Consider the following 11,662-nt stretch of genomic DNA (forward strand, 5'->3'; position numbering starts at 1 on the left):
AGTCATGGATTCCTTTAGGTTGTGTTTGGATGTTGAAGTGAGTTGAGTTGAGTTGAGTTGAGATGATAAAATATTGTTAGAATATTATTTTTTAATATTATTATTATTTTAAGATTTGAAAAAAGTTGAATTGTTTATTATATTTTGTGTTGAAATTTAAAAAAATTATAATGATGAATTGAAATGAATTGAGAAAAATTAAGTAACCAAACGAAGCCTTGGACTCAACAAGCGAGACTGCAAGCTTTTGGTTTCAGTACCCATCTATTTTGGGCCTATTGTTTTCAAAGGCTTAGTTCTGGCCCATAGTTGGCACATTACAACCCAATTTGGTCTAATTTTAGCCCTACTGTTTTCAAAAGGCCCATTACCCCATCTATTTCTAGACCTCTTTGCTTCGGTATATTGTTCAAAGAGAGGAACAAGTTCCAAATGCACAAATTTTGTATAAATATTTTATGAAAAAGTGAATCGCACCAAGAAAAAAATAATTTTTTATATTTTTTCATAATGGAGTCTACTTTGTTTTATAAAATGTCTGTACAAACCTTATACATTTGTAACATGTATATATCATTATCCTTTGTTTAAATAACAATACCATCTTTTTGCCCATAGGTTTGGCCCTTTTCTCAGCTTGGATTATTGTTGAAAGGTTAAGCCCATAGTTGGTTGCCCAAAAAAACAAAACAAACAAACAACCAAAAAAAAAAAAAAGAGAAGAGAAAAAGTTCAAATTCTGGTACGGTTTGGATACAAAAATACTCTCAACCCATCTCATCTCATCATTACAATTTTTTCAAATTTCTATGTAAAATATAATAAATAATTCAACATTTTCAAATCCCAAAATAATAATATTAAAAAATAATATTTTATTCAACTCATATAAAATCATATCACCTGACGAAGAAAAATCAAAAGGGAGGAGGTCACGGGTAGAGCTAAAGGTAGAAGAAAAAAGAAAAAAATATGAGAGAAGAGAGGAGGGGTTGCGACGTAGAAAGGTAAGTTTGAAGCCGTATGATTTCTGGCCAACTACTCGAGCTCTTTAAGTTTGTGTTCTTCACTTACCAAATAAAACCTCTATTTTTCATTTTTTCTTTTTGCCCTGAGTGAGTTGTCAAGCCACCTGGAATAGACACAACTTGGGATAAGAGCTGGTCAAGAGGAGAGGGCGATGTTATGGCCGGTGGTCATTGCGATGGTGCTCGAGCGTAGGAGGGTCTTATGTGCAGTGGAGGCAGGTGTCCGTGCGAGTTGGGTGCTTGTATTGTTTGGGCTCAGGAAGCCGATGCTTGCGGTGGGTACGTCGTCTGGGCTCATGTCGGTGCTCGTGGTGGGCGGTGGTAGCAAAGTGGGGGTTGGGCTAGGGAGAGAATGGCAGAGGGGGGTGACGGCATCGAATAAGCGTAGGAAGGAGAAGAAGAAGAAAGTAAAAGAAAAAGAAAAAGAAAAAAAGGAAAAAGAAAGTAGAAGGGGGGTTGGTGGTGGGCTAGGAAGAGATGAAATCATGAAACCCTAAGCCCCCACTTGCAATTTTTCATGTGCTTTTTTGTATTTTTTTAATGTGTTTTCTATTTGTAGTTTTTGTTTTTAGTTATTAATAAAAAAGAAATAGACTATTGGACTTAGTGTCTATAGCAGCAGAGTTTCATACTCCTCCTCCTTGGGAGGACGGATGGGGCTAGTGTTTCTTTTATTTGGAAGATGGGTCGTTTAGTTCTATTTTTACGGAGCGCTCTCTTATTAGGAGATAGTTTAATAGAAATTAAAACAATGTCTGTCACAAATGAATTTGTGTGCGGAGGTGACCTAGAGCATGAGTAGTTTGGCTTGTAGTTCAGATTTTTCCTGTATTGATAAGTCACGTCTATAATTTCGGTTCATTGAATGAAATGAAGTCTGTTTGCATAAAAAAAAAAAAAAACCATCTCACCTCACTTCATCTCTTCTCACTATCCAAACGATGTTAGAGATGAAGCCAAATAAAAAATTGAGAAATTATATTTGCAATTATAAAGTGTGTAAACACTGCACACTCATTTAAAAAAAATGAATAAATATAAGACTCACATGAAAAAATTAATTTTTAATAATAAAACTAATTTTTTTTCAAAAGAAGTGCACGACGCTTCTACAACCTATGACTATATCTCTTGCATTATTCTAAAAAACTTGACACCATCAATGTACAATATTATCCATTACAAGTCTCAATTTTAGCATTGCAAACCCTTTGTGGTCTTACATTAAAAAAAAAAAACTATCTTTTGGTGGTCATTTCCTCGATTAAACTGAGAAACATAGATCTAGACTTATGTTTTTAGTTCCAGTAACTGTTTATTTTCTTTTAATTATATGTGCAGTATTGAATGCAATAAATTATTCTATTTGAAAATATTTACACCACACACAAGCTATGTGTTAATTTGATTTAAAATATAAATTTTAAAGTTTAAATTATTAAAAAAATAAAAAAAATTAAATATATAAGCAGCCAATGGTGAAACAAAATGAGGACGCACAATTGCATTTATCTTCTAATAATATATCGTTCTGCATTACTGATTCAATTTACCCGCCAAATCTACAGCCCCTCAAAAGTCAAAACCCTGTTCCGAAGAAAATGAAACCACAAAATTCCACCAACCCAAGCCAAACATATCCCCAGAGCCGCCATGAAAGCTCAGGGAGGCTCACAAGGTGACCGCAAACAACGGCCGCGGCTAATTCTACTCCGTCCTGTGGGACCAGCAGGCCCTTCACCTCGTCACGGCCTCCTCTTCCGATCCCTCCATCTCCATCCACGACCCTCTTCTTCCCTCAACTGCTCCCAAGATCCTCCGCCACCACCGTGATGGCGTCACCGCCCTCGCGATTAGCCCCAACTCCACCTGCCTCGCTTCTGGATCCGTGGATCACACCGTCAAGCTGTACAAGTTTCCAGGTATCCTATTGGTGTTGTCTCCCTTTTTGTGCCGCTTCTGGATTTTGTGCAATATAGACCAGATTTACGAGATGTTGGTTTTTTTTTTTTTTTTGGGGTTTCATTTTGGGACTTAGGACAGAAAAAACTTATATTTCTAAATATTGACTGTTTCTTAGAATTGGATGATTTGGAAACTAGGTTTGATTTTGGGTTTAGGGAAAACTTAGGTCTAATTCGAATTCTGTTTCTTTATTCCTCTGCTTATTGTGGTTATTTCTTTATTTAGATTCCGTAACTGGATGGTTTTCAAAAATAGTTGATAAGATCAATTGTCAATTTTAGAAGTCTTTGGTAAGATACTAATATCAATTGTGAATTCCCACTATTTTTTTTTCAGTTTAACTTATTGAATTCTTGTTAGTTTAAATCTTGGAGGCCTCAGCCAAGTATAATAATCTTAAAGCTTCATTTAGCTTGTTTTTTTTTTTTTCAGGTGGAGAGTTTGAGACCTATTTCACTAGATTCACGTTGCCAATACGAGCCCTTGCATTTAATAGATAAGGGAGTATGTTGGCAGCCGCGGGAGATGATGAAGGGATTAAGCTAATCAACACAATTGACGGTTCAATCGCCAGGGTTCTTAAAGGACCTGTCACTAGCTTAGCTTTTGACCCTAATAGTAAATACTTAGCATCGATTGATTCGACTGGGAGATACATTCTGGAAGAACATTGCACACTTTAAACGGCATAGCTCCTGACACTGGTTCAGACCTTTCTGTCATGAATGCAGTTAGCTGGAGTCCCGATGGGGAGACCTTGGCTGTCCCAGGTTTGAGAAATGATCTGGTGATGTACGATAGAGATACGGCTGAAAAGCTGTTTTCATTGACAGGCGATCACATACAACCTATTTGTTTCTTTTCTTGGTCACCCAATGGTAAGTACTTGGCCACTTCTGGTCTAGATAGGCAGGTTCTGATTTGGTATGTGGCTCGGAAGCAGGATATTGACAGGCATAAATTTGATGATAATATATACTGCATGGCATGGAAGCCCATTGGCAACGCACTGGCTATTATTTTATGGGAAAGTATGGTGTATGGGAATTAGTTGTCCCTATTGAGACATATAATTCCTCTACACTGCAATTCTCAACACTGCAGGAAAGCAGCACTACCAAGAAGGAAGATTCGGGAATATCATGTAGCACTACATCTGCAGCAGGCAATAGTTTGTTATAACTGAATGATGATGTGGCTGATCACTATTGGTTCATATATAGGAATCTTTGTATTATCTCTTTCTCTTTCATATATCACAAGTGTATAAATATACACCATTGTAAAGTCTCGTTTAAGTGAAATAGTAAGAAGAACGATTTTGGTTCTGAGGCATATTACTCTCTGTTATTCATAGTTCTTTTATCAAGCACCTACAGTGCAAAGTTTTCTTTATTAGTTCCTTCGTCAATGAAATCTCCTATTGACGATGTTCCAAATTTGCAATCAAAGAATAGTAACGGTCTCCTTTTGTTTGATGAAGATGAACAAGATGTTAATGTATCTGGTAGCCTAAGTGATCTTGGTGAAGATAGTCATGGTGAAACTGAAGCTACTTGCAGGAAAAGGCTACGCAAGCAGTCTGATATGAGGAAAATTTCAGTGAGGGTGGTAGCAAGGAATGGAGCTTGCCTCCTAAGGTTGATTCCTGTAAGAAAATGAATTATACAAACAAAGAAAGCTTGAATAGGAACGAGGGGCTAAGAAGCATAATGACATCTACTAGGATGAAAATGCAGGAGGCATTTCAGCCAGGTGCTACTCCAGCACAGCCTGGAAAAAGGCGCTTTTTGTGCTATAATATGGCTGGAAGTATAACCACTATTGAACCTGATGGATACACCCATATAGAGGTAATCCATGCCTTTGGTTAGTTAGTTTCAGTTTCTAGTCTTTCCATACTTGTTCTTTTTTTGCACTCACTTTTTATTCAGAGCTTGTATGTTGCCTGGAGTGACTGAGTTTTGGACTCATAGTTCAGTGATTTCGATACAGATAGACTTTCATGATACTGGTAAAGGCCCAAGAGTTCCGTCAATGACAGATCATTTGGCTTTACAGTGGCTGCATTAAATGAGAATGCAAGTGCTTTTGCAAACTCTTGCAAGGGTGAGAAGAACATGAGTACTCTTACGTATCGCCCGTTTAGTACCTGGGCAAATAACAGTGAGGTATGATCATTTACCTTTTGAGCATGTTCATGCTAAAATTTGTATTAGTTAAGAAATGCACATGGCCTATGTTATTACTGTCTGTCCAGACTCCACAATGAATGTGAAGTTTTCAGTGTTCTGACTTTGTATGTGTATTGCCAACCCAGTGGTCTATGCGATTAGAAGGGGAAGAAGTGAAGGTCGTTGCACTTGGTACTGCCTGGGTAGCTGCAATTACAAGTTCTAATTTTCTTCGCATCTTTACTGAGGGTGGTTTGCAGGTTTGTCAAATAAACATCATAAATATATTAATTGACCTTTCGTTTTGTTTGGTTCTTCCTAATGGGTTGAATTGCCAGGTCTTCTCAGTCATGATATGGATTTATGCTATCAATTTTTTGCTCTCATCCTTGGTTCTTTTCCACAATGACAAAATGGTGTAATTTCCCTAGGATGGGGGATAGCATGTATAAGCAGCACCAAGTAGGAAGAGGGAGAAAAACTTAAGCAGATGTAGTGACCTAACTTGAATGAGTAATGGAGATAGAGAAATATGTATTCTTTCGTTATTCATCTAATTTATCTTCTAGTGATACATTTGTAAAATGTAAAGTAGTTCTTCAGATATTTGTGGGTTTCTTTCTGTTAAAGAACTCTTATCATGCATGGAAAACTTCATGGATACATTTTTCGGTTTTGCAATTCTAGAAAGTAAAACAATAGCTGAACAGTTGCATTGTAAAAAGCAATAATAGAAAGATTGCCTGTAGGAAATAGGAGTGTTCTGTTTCTGGTGGAAAATTCAATTTATGCATTTTTGGGTTCATTCAGCTGAAAAACGAATGGGCAAGTTCCTGTTCAATTAATGGGTTCTGTGGATCCTGAAAATATGATCTCGCATAAGTTCTAATGTATCAGTCCTGTATTTGGACTTCTGTGAAATGATAATAATAACGAGCTCTTTCTTTGCACAAAGGTTTTGATTCATTCGATTCATTGCAGAAACATATTGTTTCACTTCATGGGCCAGTGGTAACTGCAGCAGGCTTCAAGGATGAACTTGCAGTTGTCACTCATGCTTCTGACTGTCTTCCCTCAAATGATCAGGTCGTGTTTCAATCTACCATACTCTGTTTTGAGGGTACTAATTAGTCCAAGGCTCAATCTTGACTCGTCTTTATACAACTTTGGACATGAACATTTACAAAGGCCACAACTAATAGTCATGAAGTCAGGCTCGTTTGTTTTCGCTGTTGAGATTAGATGAGATAAAATGAATTGAGATTAAAGTTAAAAAGTTGAATAAAATATTGTTAGAATATATTTTTTTAATATTATTTTTGTTGTAAGATTTGAAAATGTTGTATTGTTTTTTTTATGAAAAATGCTAGTTGCACCCGGGATGGGGGACACGCCGCGTACCCGTTTCCAACTCAGCATAATTGAAACGGTGCGTTTGCACCTTAGTCTGTTTCACTGCAAAATGCTTTCTATATTAAGTAAGAACCCGCAATCTCAGACCAGGAGTTAAAGAAATGCCAATAAGATGTTCCATCTGCAATTAAATGGTTGATGGAACAGCCTATAAAAATGCCATCTTTGAGCTCTGTCATTTGAATGGAAAGCAGAGCCATTGTATGCCCATCATGATTGATCGCTCTGTCATGATCAAATAACAACTGAACAACAGATGGGACATCAATCGGTGAAAGGATGTCCGCTATTTCCATGTCTAGTGCTGCGTGGATAAATTTAGCTCCATGACTGTTATTGCAGTCGACGAAAACCAAGCAGGAAGGTGGGTTTTCATTCTTTTGTGTCACAAGGCGGCTAGAAAGTGGATAGAAATGGACAAGGGCGAGGGCGAGGGAGCTCTTCAACCGGTCCAAGAGAGTCTTGACGAAGGCCTGATCTTGGTCATCTGATGCGGGAGGCTTGTTGTAAAAAAGGCCCTTTTGGATGTAGTGCGCAGAGAGCATGATAAGATCCCATGGCGTCAGGTAGAAGGGTTGCTTTGACTCTTCCGATGCATATTCTGGTTTGATAAAGCATTCTGAGATGTGTCGAACTCTGGGAGGATTCAACATGAGAGAGAGTCTTCAACCTCGCTAAGTACCTTTTGGTTGAATACCCTTCTCTGGCCTGGCTTTATATAGCTAAAGATAAAGCAAAACATGTTGACTGTAGCTGTTCCATATTTTTCAGAGCACCCATCATTTACATACTCCACAATAAAGCAAAGGTGCACACCGGTACAAGAAATTATCACAGCACCCTACCCTGACGTGCTCGTAAGGGACAATTTGTCAAACATCTGGGGTTCGAATTTGATTGGTTTGAAGGAGTGACCACTCGAAATGGAAAATGCAGTCTAACCACTTGTTTACAGCCGTGAGGCATCCTCGAAGTCTTGCGACATATAACCACGGGAAAATTTGAGTTTGGGAACTGCAGCCACCGCTCCCAGAGCTGTTGCGCAAAATGGTTTATGGGGCTTTTCTTCTCAGCGCAAACTTGTTTCTGGTGCTTTTGTCTTCAGCTCAATCGGACCACGATGAAGAACGGCTATCGCGCAGAATGGTTGCACCGCAAAATGCTTTCTGGTTTCAGGCTTTCAGAAATAATTTTGGCGCTCATTTCTCCCCTTTCCGTCTTCTTCTTTCTACTTTTTTTTTTTTTTTTTTCATACAAAAATAAAACTGACGTGGCTAACGCCACCTCAGTGATTCCGCAATGGGTACCCGAAATACGGGTACCTGTAGCAGAACTGTTTTTTTATTTTGTATGGGGATTTAGAAAAGTTGTAATGATTAGATGAGATGAGTTGAGTGGAGTTGTGAAAACAAACTAGAAGTGTAAATTTGTGGACAGAATAGTTAACTGTCTGCCTGGTGAAGACTGTGTCAGACTGTCAGCATTGTTGATTGGAACTTGTGATGACTTGATATATTATACTTGCTGAAAATTAAATGTAAGCCCTTCTTTAACATGCAGATGTTGGAGTTCAGAGTATTTTCTTATTTTTGTCTCACCCATCTGTTGTTTTTCTAGTTGTAATCCTCATTTTATGTTAATGTGTGGTTTTTGAGAAAGAACTACGTGCTTTATATTTTTACAACTGCTGTCCAGCTGCTGAAACTTTTAGATGTATATACCTTGCAGATTCAAAAGAGAATGGAAGAAATGGCTGGTGCTGGTTTGGACACTACTTCACTTGATGATGAGGCTTTTAGTATGGAAGTAGCTCAAGATAGATGCATCTTGAGGCTTATTGCATCCTCTGCTGCAATGGTGAGTATTTACGATTTGTGGTAACATAAAAAGAGGATTCATGTTTTTTTGTCTGTGCTAGCCTCTTTTTCCCCTTTCTATAATTTAGATTCTGACAAATAAAGTTAAATATCATTGCCTTGGTTACTTGCGGTGGTTATATCAGGTGATAAGCTTGTGAGGGCTACTGAACTTGTGAAACTTTTAACAAACTGAAAAATCTGTGAAGGGTGCAATCAAGCTTGTTACTGCACTGAAGCTTCCTGACTTGGCCAAACGGTTCAATAGCGTATTGGAGGTAAGCCTTTTTCTGAAGGGTGCGCAGCTCTTTATTGGTCAAGAAGTTGAACATTTTCATCTTCTCTGCATATAACAGGAAAGGTTGCTTAATGAAGCTAAAGGGACAAAGCAAAAACCTCTCCCAAACTCAGTGGCTCATGTTGCAGTCAACAAGACCTTAACTTCTGCTGAAAAAATCAAAACAACGGAAAGTGCTATTCCCTTGTCATCACCAAAATTGACTGCTCTTCTGTTTACCAGGAAGGCCAACTCACAGGAGGTTGCTAGAGTTGGAATACAGAAAACGGAACAAAACCAAATTCTAGTGTTGGCTGACATTGAAAAGGAAAAGGAGATAGAGGAGGTAAAAAGCTATTAGGAGGTAAAGAAGTTTGGGGAAATGTCTGGAATACAACCAAATCGCCCATCTAATCCATTTGTAAAGTCATCAAACAAGGAGGGGAATAAATTAGTGGGAAATCAAGTACAATCTCATCGCCCATCTAATCCTTTTCTGAAGTCATCTATCAAGTGAAGCCCTTTCAGTTTGATCCTTCCAATTTTGTAATGTGAAGACTGCAGTCTCAAGAAAAGATAAAGATCAATCCATGTTATCCGGCATAACCTGAGCTGAAATGGTCTATACACCTGCAGTTTGTCTTACATCCTGTTTCTGGTCTGGCTCACTATATAGAGGCACACTACAATATGTAGAACTATGGATGTCTTGTTCTGTGGTTATGTATTTGAGAGATAATAGGGGCTTCATTCTTGTCTTATGCACTTGGTGCCATCACGGTTCATGATTTCATTATATTGTAGAAAGCAATGAATCATATTGTTCGATCACTCGTGCTGCATTTGCTTCAAAATTTCTCAATCCCCCCTTCCAACTACCAGCAACATTAAATCTAATGGAAATTCACTGTATGTGTTGCTCATATGCATAACATTAACTGCAAAGATATAATTTTCATCTAATTTATTATCATTGACCATATAAAATATAAAATAATATATGTTACCAATTAATAATAAATTATAAATCATTAAATATTTTTTTTATTAATTTATATATGGTTAATGATTATCAAATAATTTCATTGTGTACATAGATTATTCATACTTATTTGCAACTTAGGTATAAAATAATTTTATATATGGTTAACGATTAACGATTTATTATTATTGATAGCATATATTATTTTATATTTTATATGGTTAATGATAATAAATTAGATAAAAATTACATCTTTACAGTGAATTTTCGTCGGATTTGATGTTGCTGGTAGACAGAATGGGGGGATTAGGAAGTTTTGAAAGTTTGAGGGTCCACTTTGATGCAATTATTAGTTTCGGAGGCACATTGTGAATTGAGTGAAATTCGAGGGGACAAAGTGTAATTAACCCTATAAATGCTTATTCAAACTATACATTTATATTTTTAGAAATTTCATTGGACGTAGAGGCAGAGATTGAGGAGATAAATGAAGTATCATTTGCTGATGATCGACTTTAGGAGGAGCCCAAACCTGGCATGGAGTTTGTCATTGATCATGAGCTTATGACCTATTACAAACGATATAACAATCAACAAAGTTTTGGTGTTATAACACAAAAGATGAAGAGAGAGGCAAATGAGAGTTCTGAAGTATTTGACAATTGGGTGTGCGCGAGGCGGCAAGTACTATCCTAGTCATAATAATATCTCGAGGCCATGACTAACTATTAAAACGGATTGTAAGACAATGATAAATGCTCACTTGGTGAAGGATACTTGGGTGGTAACCACTGTTGAGATTGCCCATAATCATAGTACTGTCAGTCTACAAAAGTCTTATTTTTTAGATCGCACAAGTGTTTAGATGAGTATAGTCGGAGGATGCTCGACTTGAATGACATCAGGTATTAGAATGAACAAGAATTTTGGCGCACTTGTTGATGCCGGGGGGGTTTTGAGAATCTTGATTTTTAAGAAAAAGACTGTTGGAATTTCATTGACAAGGCCCGATACTTATGAATGATGATTTTGTTTATGTGGTTGATGTGGATGAGACGTTGAGAATTAGAAATGTGTTATGGTCTGACGCACGTAGTAGAGCAACATATGATTCAATGCAAGGTTGAAGACTTCTATCTAGAGTGCATTATATGATTCATAGACGTGCAGAATTTGAGGAGAAGTATGGGCAACTTATTCAGAAGTTTGACCTTGTTGATAATGCATGACTGCAAGGGTTGTACAACAAGAGGTTGTTCTGGGTACCGGCTTACCTTAAGGGAGTATTTTGGGCGGGTATGAGCACTACACAGTGAAAGCATGAATGCTTTAATCTATGTGTTTGTGCATTTTGGTACGAGTTTGAAAGAATTCGTTGATCAATTTGACAATGTGCTGAGAAAGAAGGTGCAAATCGAGACGACAACTAATTTCAATTCCTCCAACCAAACCATCCCATGTTCATCTCCATTCCGCATAGAGAAGTAGTTTCAAGTAGTGTATACAAATGCGAAATTTAAAGAAGTTCAAAGAGAGGTGTGGATGATGATTTTATGTAACTGCATACTTATCAGCAAGGAGGGTTGCATTTCCACCTGCGATGTTTTGGATGAAATCATGACTGATGATGACCATGTCAAAAGCGTCACGTACTCAATTTACTTTAATGAGGAGGAGTGTAATGTGAAATATACATGTGAGTTGTTTGAGATGAGGGAGATTCTCTGCAGACATGCATTGAATGTTTGTCTGGTGAAGAAGATTCATGCATTACTGGATAAGTACGTCTTGGGTCGATGGAGAAAGGATTTAAAGAGGAGATAGACAGTAGTAAGAAGTAGCTACGATGACTTGCGGCACAATGCGGACTCACGGAGCTCGAAGGTATGAGGTTGTGGTGAAACGATGTTTAAAATTAGCGACACGTGTATCCCCAAGTGATGACCATGTTAATGCATTCATGCGGA

At 37.6% G+C, this 11,662-nt stretch overlaps 1 pseudogene; it reads left to right on the plus strand.

The window, feature by feature from the left end:
• Nucleotides 1-1,204: 1,204 nt before the first annotated feature.
• Nucleotides 1,205-9,555, plus strand: LOC108986678 (annotated as a pseudogene).
• Nucleotides 9,556-11,662: the final 2,107 nt, after the last annotated feature.

Source organism: Juglans regia, chromosome 15 (genome assembly GCF_001411555.2).
Source record: "Juglans regia cultivar Chandler chromosome 15, Walnut 2.0, whole genome shotgun sequence".
NCBI lineage: Eukaryota > Viridiplantae > Streptophyta > Magnoliopsida > Fagales > Juglandaceae > Juglans > Juglans regia.